The 11,424-nt window shown below is 55.6% G+C and overlaps 1 protein-coding gene across 1 annotated transcript in view; it reads right to left on the bottom strand.

Annotated features, from left to right (window-relative positions):
• RIMBP2 (RIMS binding protein 2) overlaps nucleotides 1-10,303 on the bottom strand; it is an 88,905-nt gene extending 78,602 nt beyond the window's left edge. The window contains exons 1-2 of the mRNA XM_012657652.1: nucleotides 10,272-10,303; nucleotides 3,071-3,193 (exon numbers count right to left, since the gene is read on the bottom strand). The gene's annotated coding sequence lies outside the window, so the exon portion shown is untranslated. The remainder of the gene's footprint in view (nucleotides 1-3,070; nucleotides 3,194-10,271) is intronic.
• Nucleotides 10,304-11,424: the final 1,121 nt, after the last annotated feature.

The raw sequence follows: 11,424 nt of genomic DNA, 5'->3' as shown, positions 1-11,424 counted from the left end.
CCTGCCAGGAGGAAGGAGGTCAGACATGCCTTATCATGCCCCCCTCCCTTCTTGGGGACATCCTTTGTAACCCATTAACAGGCCTAAGGGTTTGCAAGACAAACCTGCAGGTCCTCAATTTACACAAGAAGTCTATGTGAGGTGGCTCATCTCTGATAAACAGCTCCTATGTTAAAACATTCCAAGCAATTAGACAAAGCTTCATGTCTTTAACCAATTACAGACCAAAGAATCTTTCAACCCACCTATAACCTGTAAGCCCCCCCTTCGAGATGGCCCACCTTTTCGGGCCAAACCAACATAGCCTCCCACGTATTGATTTATGACTTTACCTGTAACCCCTGAAATGTATAAAACCAAACTGTGACCCAACCTCTGCGAGTCCACTGCTCAAGGCCTCTTGGGCGTGGCTCAAAGTAAATCTCTCTAAAATTATTTTACAGAATTTGGTCTTTTTTCCACTGACACAGCATTCGCTTACCAGGGTCTTTGCACTCACTTTGAACAGAGCCGGGCCGCCCACCCAGGTGCTGGCGCAGCCCAGGTGCAGCCCTGGGACCCGGCTAGGGGTGCAGACCCCAGTTCACTCGGCAGGCCAGAGGCTGCTCTTCTTTGCAAGGCCAGCCCCTGGCTGGTTCCCCGTGGGAACTTAGGCTTGGGAGGGTTCCCACCATCCCCTAGTGGACGAGAGGGGCTCAGGGTGCCCAGACTGTCTGCGCAAACCGCGTGGTTTACACCGAGCACCTGCTCTCCCGCCGGGAGCCAGGCACAGGTGCCCACGTGACCAGCCCCCAGTGAAACCCTGGGGCCCCGAGTCTCTGCTGAGCTTCCCTATTGGACGGCATTCCCTACATGTCGTCACGGCGTTGCCGGGAGTCCCAAGTTCAACCCCCACCCTGCACGGGCCTCCTCTCCGTCTGTCCTCCCAAGGGCAGGCAACGCCCCCCGTGTGAACAGCCTGGGTGGGAGGACGGCCACAGAGAGCACACTTTGCAGGGCGGGAGGACAGAGCCCGGGTGCGAGGCCCTAACGGTGAGGCTCAAAGCCAAGGTCACGCAGGAAGGGCAGCCGCTGCAGGCCAGGCGGGAGAGACAGGAATCTCACACCTCTGGAGTTAGCGATGGGACCCCCTCTGCCACGGATAGTGTGTGTGTGGTCAGCTCCCTAAGGTACTCCGGGGCGTGGCCACTGAATAATGACCTGGGGATAAGTTAGCTCACCTGGCAAGAGGGACTTTGCAGGCGACTAAGGACCCTGAGATGGCAGAGGATCCCGGACCCCCCAGGTGGGCCCAGTGTCATCACCAGGAGCAGAGAAGATGCTACGCAGCTGGCCCTGAAGGGGACCGCGGGTCGCGAACAGACTCCCCCAAAGCCTTAGGGAAGAAACGCAGCCCTGCCACACCGTGGTTTACCCCCCAGAAGGCTCGTTTTGCCCTGTGACCTCCAGCACCACCGTAAGACAGCACCTCGGTGGAGTTTTAAGCCATAAGGCCCTGCAGGGTAACTTGTTCCGGCAGCAACAGGAAACAAATGAACACGGTTTCTCAACCTCAGTACTGCCACTGGGGCCCGATCATTCTCTGCTGTCGGGGGCTTTACAGCTCCCCTGGCCTCCCCTTCCCTAGTCATCCCAGTCAACAATGTCCCCGGACACTGCCAAATGTCCCCTGGGGAGCAAAGTGCCCCCACTGAGAGCCGCTGGCCTAGACTACCCTTCCTGGCTACTTGAATCCCACAGATATTCAGTTATGCTCCTGAGATCCCTGCACTCACGGCCCACCTGCCACGAAACTCAGACGCCAAACACCCGTCCCGGCCGCTAGGGGCAGAGGGTTGAATAAATCATGTTTTGTGCGCTCAGAAAACGCCGCCAGTAGTCAAGGCAGTTGCTTCAGTAATTCTGCGGTAGCACCTCCTTGCTTTAGGGTTACACCCTAAACTTAGAGCAAGTGGTGAAAAGCCGTGTGGTCAGCCGTCCCCACCGTGAGTGGCACGCCACGCCACGCCACGCCACGCCTTCCGGCGCTGACCACAGCTCTGCTCCTCCGCTGAGAGCCACACGACCAGCTGGGCTCACGTTCGAGGTCGGCAGCGAGAAGAACAGGGCATCTTTATTTTTTTATTTTTGAGACAGAGTCTGGCTCTGTTGCCCTGGCTAGAGTGCCGTCAGCCTGGCTCTTTATTTTTAACTGAGATGTCATTCGCGTGCCATAAACGCCACCATGTTAAAGTGTAAATTCAGAGGTTTGGGGATATTCGCGAAATTCTGCAAGCATCATTGCTACTTAATCCCAGAAGGAAACCTCAGACCCATTAGCGTTCGCGGCCCCTCCCATCACCGGCCGCCACTCAGCTGTGGACCCGTAGAGCAGCAACCGTCCCCCCAAACGAGCTACAGCTGGAAGTAAAATCGCTCACTGATTTAGAGAGTTTCGGCGAGTGCAGCACAATCGCGTTTGTGCACTTGTGAAATGCAAACAATCCGAGTAATGCATGTCCTGGGTAGCAGGACTAGCAGTGATTCTTTTACTTTTTTAAGAAAAAATTCCCACTATGAGAATTCAATAAAATTTTAACACTCAAAAGTAAAAAAAAAAAGGCTAAAGAATTCATTCAGCTTAACTCAGCGACATCCGTAGCAAATCAACCCACCCGTTAAACTTGGAAGGAGATCCCGGCTCATCAGAAACGCACGAGGAGCGTCCAGCTCCCTGCACCCCGATAAAGCGCTTTTCTGATTGCGCTACTCTCTCTAGAACAAAGGTCATTAAACATCTGGGGACCGGCTTAAAATGCACAAAGTCGGAAACACGACGCGGCCACCTCTGGTCTCAACGCCAGCGAGCTGCATCCCCATTGCACCCCGCCGCTCAGCTGTTTAACATCAGAGAAATGGAAACGCGTGATTGGTTTTACGGGGCTGCTTCCAGAAACACTCCAATTTTGTTATTTATTGCTTTTTGTGCCATAAGAAGGGTAAAAACAGCCCCCACAGCCCTGAATCTTCATGACAGTTCCAGAAAGAGCCCCCCACTGCCTCCCCCGCCGGGGCGGAGGCCGCGTCCTACCTTCAGGACCTGTTCTAGGTTCTCCAGCTTGGCTCGGAGCGGGTGCTTCTCCCTCACGGCCAAATCGCGTTCTCGGGTGACCGCGGTGAGCGCGGGGCTGAGCCGGGCATGCTCCGCCTTCACCTGCAGGTGGAACGGGGGGCGACAAGGTTACCGCACACCTGGGGAGCGGAGCCATCGCCTCCTCTCGGGACCCAGACCTTCCACCTCCTTCCACGGCTCCTCCCCGCCCTCATCCTCCATCTTGGACCTCCAGGCAGGTGCACTCCTGCTGGGGGACCACACCTGAATGAGGGCTGGCCAATCAGCACACGACCTCCCTCCACATCCCACCCACCTCCACCGCAGCCTCAGAGATTGGCTCAGGACTGGGCGTGTGCCCCAGGCCTGGCCAATCAGTGCAAGCCCATGCCCTGGGTATGTGATTGGTTGGGGAGATCATGTGACCCCATTGCTTCCTTGGAGAATGAGATGTAAGACTTGCGTAGGAGCCGGGAAGATCCTCTGCTTTGCCCATTGAACTTGGAAAGGTGAGGACAAAAGGCTGGAGCTGCCATGCCACTTGCCATCATGAGGACAGAACCCATGAGATGGACACAGAGCCAAGAGACGCAGTGGGAAAAGCAGGGTCCTGAGGGCATCTTTTAGGCACCTAGATCAAGCTGTGCCTGAGGCTGTAGTTTCCTTTCCAGATACTTGAGCCAATAGATTCTCTTTGTTTGCTTACACCAGTTTGAATTGTTGCCTGTCCTTTGTGACTATGAGAGTCCTGACAGATACAAAAGTGTTACCCAAATTGTCTGGGTATACTCATTGTTCTGCATAAAACTTTCCCCCTTTTCTTAAAAGTGGGTAAGAATGGCAACAGAACTCCACACGGATTAGCGTGGATTCCCCAATAAACTCAGAAACTGTGTTGGTTCCGGTCTCAGGACACATCCCCGGGGGAGGCACAGTCTTCTCAGTCTCTCCTACGGCTTTTGAGAAACAGGTGAGGCCATGCAGTGACGAGAGGTTACCGTGGTTTCTGTCCTGTTGATTCTGGAAGCAGCACATTTGAACCCAACAACAGACTTGTAACTTCTGTTTCTCCGCCCCCACTGTTATGACACGAATTATGGCTTCAATAACAGACTATCATAAAGTCACGTTTTTCAGCCGCAGAAAACCTTTCTATTTCAAATACTTTATGTACTGAGTGTTAGTTTAACCTGACGACTTCTGCGGCACCGAAAGAAAGGAAGGCACCCACCTGGCCTTCCTAAGTGGGAGCAGAGCCCCGGGAAAGCTGTTATTACGAGGTCAGAGCGAGGTCTGATTCGAAGAAGTATCTGAATGCCATTCTGCTGCAACGCGATGCATCAGGCAACGAACTTGGAAAAACATCCCAGCGCTCCCGGTGGAAATGTCACGACTTATTTTAATTAGACAGTCTTCACTTCTGAACCTGAGCACCCGGGGTGCAGCCTTGCTGCGAGCCTTCACTTCTCATGTTCCAGCTATTCAAGAAAGTTAGACTTGGGGGTAATGTTTGGATGTCCCTAATCCAGTCTCTCCCTGCTTGAAACCTGTGGTCTCCGTGGAAATGAAAATAAAATCCACACCCCTCAGTGGTCTCCAAGGCCCTGCAGGATCTGGTCCCATGCACCTGCTCCCCTCTTGCGACCATTCGCCATGCTGGGGACACTCCAGCCCCCTTCCTGTCCCTTAGGCAAGCCAAGCTCATTCCTACCCCAGGGCTTTTGCACCTGCTGTTTCCATCGCCTGGCACATCCCACCCACCACCACCCCTCTCCTTGCTTTGCCATGCTTTCTTTTCCACGGGCATTTGTCACTGTCCCGTGCGGGTGTTTACATTCTCCTCCTCAGTGGCTTCTCTGGAGTGTCTCTCCTGTGGAGACCCAGACTGAGACCCCGTGTGGCACAGTTCCCCAGTGACAACCGAGCAGAAATCTCTGGGGGGTGAAGCCCCTTCATGAATATAAAGCATCATAAGAGAGCTTTGGCTCTGCCTCTTCCAGCCGCAGTAGGAGATCCTTACAGATAGGACACCCCCGACATGGTGTCACAGACGCCACCACCCACGTATAACCGAGGTGGACAGGCACTGGGTCCCTGTTCCTTCTCTAAGTAGCTGCCTCTGCCCCAGGCGCCCGCCGCTGAACGTCTTGAGCTCCAGTCTCTGTTGCATGCAGAGGAAGTGATCCCAGCTGAGACACCCAGGGAAAGCGGCTCTAACTCGGTAGCAGCTGACCCTGCCTGGGTAGAGGATGCCTCTCAGTTAAAAACGCTCTAATATTGGCTCGGACGGGCCACCTGAATGCTGGCATCTCAGGGGCCAATGGCCCACGACAGTGCCCGGTGCAGTCTCTTCTCTGCCCCGTCGGCCGTTGCAGCCCGGCGCACGCCAGGGGCCTGGTGCAGAGGCCGTCGGCTGACAGGCGCCCCGGTGCCCCGGCTGCGGCCACGTGTCTGGCTCAGAGTCAGTCCCTTTCATGCCCAGAGAACCCTCCCTTTAGCCAGGCCCACATCCCCGTCACTCTGCACTCGCACTAGAATGTTCTCCCAGGAACTGAGCCAGGCTGTTCTCCCACTAAAGGAATAACATAAAGGACTTGAAGAGATTTTCGAAAAGGCTTACACCCCAAAACCAAAAACTTCCCAGACGTGCAAAGTCGGGAGCCCAGACAATTACCGCTTTGTTCTGATTAAAAGGAAAGCAAAGAACAATTCACTGTTAAACGGTTTTTTTTTTTTGCGACTAAGGCAAAACAGATAATGATATTCAGGTGCAACCGTGGGCTGAGCACTCACCTGTCAGCCAAAAACTTAGCCGCAAAATCCCAAACGTCTGTGGGTGTCATCCCTGTAAACTTTCGTTTTCTCATTTAAAGAGAAAGAGAAGGGGGACGTTGCCATGGTTGCAAGACCGTCATCCCTGCGTGTGTCTGCAGTCTCCCGCCAACCCTGGATTTCCGGCCAGCAGGTAAGAGCGGTTCATAGGTCGTGGGTTCACAGGTCATGAACTTAACCACCTCCACAGCACCTGCTCCCGGAACCCAGGCGCTAACAGGTCCGAGTGCTTCCCCGAGACCCGCCGCTGCGCACGGACACGCGGATGACCCGGGGCACAGACCCGCGCACCACTCGTTTCTGTTCCAAAATGCAGATTTCTGTGGCAGCAGCCGTGGCACCAGGTAGAGGAGAAGCTAAAACCTTTGGCAGCAGCGACTCAATGTGACGAAAACCCCGACCCTCAGACCTGCTGCGGGAACAGCGGCCCGGCTGGGGGAGGCGGAGCTTAATAGGCCCCTTCCTCCCCAAGGGAATAAGAAATTTGAATTTTTTTTTTTAAATCAGTAAAAAATCTGGGTTTGCAGGCTTCAAAGGCATGGGATGTGTTCTTTGCCCCGTGTCCTGGGTCCTCAGCTCCCCGGTGTCCTGCCCAAGGCTGCCTGCCTGGGGACTTCAGTGCGAAACCAGACAGCCCGGTGCCACCCTTCACACCTAGGAAGCTGACAATGGGGTCCCCTGCCACCCGTCCTTAAGGGCTCTGATAGATAATTTCACCCTCTTAATCAGATGCAAATCCAGGAATCAGATGGGGGAATCGGTGATCCCCAAACGTCCTCCCAGGAACCAGGAGGGTCCCCTGAGTCACGGCAGGCACCTGCTGACGAGCCCCCAACGTGGATCTGTCACCAGCCCCAGCGAGCCCCGCCCCTCAGCCCCCAGCTGCCCTGGGACACAAAGGCAGAGACGCTGGCCCAAAGGGCAGTGTCCCGGGCTCTCGCGGACAGACGGCCCACGCGCTCTGGAGGAAGACTGGAGCAGCCGGGCAGATCTGGGCGGCCTCGCCACCCCTCCTAAAGCAAGCGCTGCTATCCCCGTCTGCGCCCGCTCGCTCCCTCAGGTGCCCCTGCAGAGCAGAGGGGAGGCGAGTTCCTTCTCTGGGCCTCGCAGCCTTGTTTCCAAGGCCTGGCTGAAAAGGGAGCAGGGGAAGGAATCTCAAACCTCAAGGGAAAAATACCGCTGGGTTCCGTGTGAATTCTACTGCAGCAGGGACGTCAAGCAGCAGGAGACGGCCAGGAAAGGGGACGGAGCCCCAAGGGCTGAGAGCCGCCACCCCACCGCCTGGGCCCCACGCCTGCAGGGCCTGGCCGGCCCGTCCTCACCTCTCCGGGCCAGAGTCCAGCGCAGCAGCTTGAGCACGTGCAGGGGCCGGGCAGAGGGGAGGAAGCCACTGGGATGCCACCTCCTCAGCCAGCCCCGCGACAGCCCAGGTCTGAGGCCTGAAGCTCCACCACCGTTGTGCATTTTCTGCTTCTGTTTAAAGAAAAACCCTCTGGGCTGAGGAAGTCACTAAGCCTGATCATGCACTGGGAGCTCAGCGTGAGCAAGTTTATCGGAGCCTCCGGGGACAGCAGCTGCGCAAAGTGGGGTCGGCGGGAGTGCGGGGGCAGGGCACCAACCCGGGAGTCAGCATGTATTGAAAACACACCAGTTTTTTAAAACATTGTGGTGCGAGACACATAACATAAAATTTACCATGGTAACCACTTTTGAGTGTACAGCTCAGTGGCACGAAGTGTAATGACGTTGTTCTGCAGCCATCTCTACCAGGCGTCTCCAGAACTCTTCACCTTCCCAAACTGACACTGTGTCCCCGTCAAACGCGGACTTCCCGGCCCCCCCCAGCCCCTGCACCCCCCTTCTCCTCTCTGTCCCCACGAACCTGACAACGCTAGGGACCTCGCAGGTGGAACCCTACAGTATGGGTCCTCTGCTGACTGGTGTCCTTACTTAGCATAATGTCCCCAAGTTTCATCCACATTTGTGGCACGTGTGAGAATTTCCTTCCTTGTTAAGGCTGAACAATGCTCTGTTGCGTGGACGGACCACACTGTGTCTGCCCATCACCCATCTGTGGACGTGGGGCTGCTTCTGCCTTTCGGCTACTGTGAATGTGTAACACGGAGAGAGATGTATATCTGAGTTCTAATGGTTTAATATAAAAATTATTGGTTTCTTATTTGACACTTGCGTTTCTGTCTTCCTGTTTTGCCATTTTTTTCCAAAAAAGGTGTGTTCTTTTTTAAGAAAATTACAAGTGTTGATGAGGATATTAAATTATGTCTCTTTGAAACCCTGCTTTCAATTCTTCTGCATACGAACCTAGAACATAGATAGCTGGATCCTATGTAATTCTATTTTTAATTTTTTGAGGGACTTCCATACTGTTTTCCTTAGTGGTTGCACAATTTTATGTCCCCAAGAACAATGCACAGGGTTCTAGTTTCTCCACATCCTCATCAACACTTGTACTTTTCTGAAGAAACACACCTTTTTTGGAAAAAATGGCAAAACAGGAAGACAGGAAAATAAATGTCAAATCAGAAAACCAATACTTTTTATATTAAGTTATTAGAACTGAGTTATTCCTTGAAATGTGCATCAGTAGAGCTATGAAACCAGCAGCTCTAAACCACCGGTCAGGGCCGGTCGTGGTGGCTCACGCCTGTAATCCTAGCACTCTGGGAGGCCGAGGCAGGAGGATTGCTCGAGGTCAGGCGTTCAAGACCAGCCTGAGTAAGAGCAAGACCCCGTCTCTACTAAAAATACAAATTAGCTGGACAACTAAAAATATATATATAGAAAAAATCAGCCGGGCATGGTGGCGCATGCCTGTAGTCCCAGCTACTGGGAGGCTGAGGCAGGAGGATTGCTTGAGCCCAGGAGTTTGAGGTTGCTGTGAGCTAGGATGACGCCACGGCACTCACTCTAGCCCGGGCAAGAGAATGAGACTCTGTCTCAAAAAAATAAAAAATAAAAATAAAATAAACCACCAGTCAGTCACTCGACTGAGGAGTCCTGGGCACCCACTGGTGTCCTGCACGGGTGCTGGAGAGGCCGTGACGGGAGGGACAGCAGAGGCCCCTGCACTCAGGCGCCCACGTTCCCGTGGGGGAGACGGACGCACGCGTGTGTGAGGACACGTGAGGGGCTGAGACAGCTGCAAGAGATTCAAAGCCAGGAGAATGGCCAAGGCTACAGAGAGAAAGAGGATGGAGGATGGGCAGGGCGTTAGGGTGGGCAGCCCAGACGGACGGTCTCACCAGCAGGTGACGCTTGACCTGAGACGGGAAAGGTGGGAAGCTTCCGGCTGTTTGGAGATGAGGGATTAGAACGTTCTATGCAGAGAAAACCATCAAGTGCCGGGATGAGCTTGGGGTCTCAGGGACGAGAGGAAGTCAGAATGGCTAGCGCGGGGGATCAGAGGTGGACCGGCAGGTAGCCAGGTCGGGTGGGATGGCAGCTGCCGGGAGGAGCTTCGGTTTTACTTATGGAAGGTGTTGGAAGCATCACAAGATCCCTGCAGCTGCTGCGGGGACAATGACCACAGGAGGACGGGAGGCAGACGGGCCAGTTAGGAAACAGTCTCGGGTCGGGACAAGGGAAATGGCAGGGGTGGAGCGAGCCAGGCACGCTGGGTGCTGGGGTAGCTGTGGGTTGGGTCTGTCCCCCGTTTCCTGTGTCGGAAACTTAATCCCCAGCGTGGCACAGTGAGAGGTGGGGCCGCTAAGAGGTGATTGGATCACGACGGCTCTGCCCTCTGCATCCGTGGATTAATGGGTTAATGGGTTGTCACAGGAGGGGACCGGGTGGCTTCGTGGGAAGAGGCAGAGCGGCCGAGCTGGCACGTGGGCACAGTCAGCCCCTCACCGGGCGACACCCTGCGCCACTCCGGGACCCTGCAGAGTCCCCACCAGCAAGACCCTCACCAGATGCGGCCCCTCGACCTGGGACTGCTCAGCCTCCAGAACCGTAAGAAATAAATTCCTTTTCTTTGTAGATTACTCAGTCAGGAACTCTGCCATGAGCCACAGAAAACACAGTGAGGCAGGGACTTGGATGAGGGTGAGGAAGGGGCAGCGTCCCGGAGGCCCAGCATCTCGGCTTGAGCCACGGGCAGTGGCCACGCCGTTCACTGGGACAGTGCGGGCACCAGCAGGTCCACCGTGGCCTTGTCGTAGGACACGGCGCCTATGAGGCTTCTAAGTGGAGTCGCAGCAGACCAGGGATAACCTGGAAAGGTTTAAGAGACCGGGCCCAGGGGCGCGGGCCACCCCGACCGTGGGGGAATTCGGTGACTCCTCTGCCCTCCCCCAGGCCCCGGACGGTCCACTCGTGGTGTCAGTACCTTGTCATGCTGCCGGGCCGCTGCGGGAAGGCCGGCATGATGAGGTCTCAGGCGACGCTCTCCCAGGGTGACATCCTTCGGTTCGTTTTCCTAGGACAAAAGCAGAGGGCGTGTGAGCGAGGCCAGCGTCTGCAGACCGGGTGTGGCACGGCGGTCGAGAGCTCTGGTTTGGAAACTGGACCTTCTGGGCGCTGGTTCTGCCATCCACAGCTGTGCATGATTTGAGCCTGACTTCTGTCCTCTTTGCAAGTCTTAAGTTTCCTAATCTACAGAATGGGGCTAATGATACTTTAAAATAATGTTGCGAGAACATGATAAAATAGCACGTACTGAGCACTAGCGCAGTGCCCGGCAGGTGAATCGCATGTAACGGGCACTTCGGGCGCCGCTGACCGTCCTGGGCTCCCCCAGCCCTCAGCTGCTGAAAAGCAACATTGCCCCCAAACTAACAGGTCCCCACCCCGTGCTTCAAGAATCACAAAGTAACCCACAGGGTGCCAAAGCCCTCCACACCGGGATGAGGAAAGACACCCATTTGCTGACAGAGACACAGGTAAGCACCCAAAGAAAAGAGCAAAGGTATCAGGTGCAGCCTACGGGGACCAGGTGACCCATTCGCCGGATTATCACACGCGTCCACCCCTGCACAAGCCCAGCACTCACCCCAGCGGGGGCGGCGGCCGGCGTGGTTCCATCCTCGGTTCTGCAGCGGACCTCGGTCCCCGCCATCCCCCGCAGCGGCAGGGCGCGGGCGCTACTCCGGCACGCGTGCATTTGCAGGGCTCGGGGGGAAATTCGGAAAACGCCTACTGCTCGCCCTTCTGAGTCTATTAAATGCTGAAAAGCGACTCACCCGGGAAGGCCTCCTCACTGACACCGAGCGGGGCCAGAGCCGTCCACCCAGCGATGCGGCCACTGCCCCGATTAGATCACGCCTTTCTGAATTTGTCAGCGCCACCAAAGAGATGCTGCCAAGCGAAACAGAGATCACCGTGTGCGCTATCTGTGTGCTCGAGACCGGAAGGCCCCAGAAGATGTGGGTTCGCAGTGGCAAGGCGACAGAATGCGCGTCTCCCGACAGCCAGCGCAGGTGGCGCCAGCTGTGACAACTCCCAGGAGGAGGAGGAGGAGGAGGAGGAGGAGGAGGACTGGC

This window comes from Propithecus coquereli, unplaced genomic scaffold, assembly GCF_000956105.1.
Source record: "Propithecus coquereli isolate 6110/MARCELLA unplaced genomic scaffold, Pcoq_1.0 Scaffold556, whole genome shotgun sequence".
Lineage (NCBI taxonomy): Eukaryota > Metazoa > Chordata > Mammalia > Primates > Indriidae > Propithecus > Propithecus coquereli.
The sequence above is the reverse complement of the archived record's forward strand: the minus strand, read 5'-3'. Positions and strand labels throughout refer to the sequence as shown.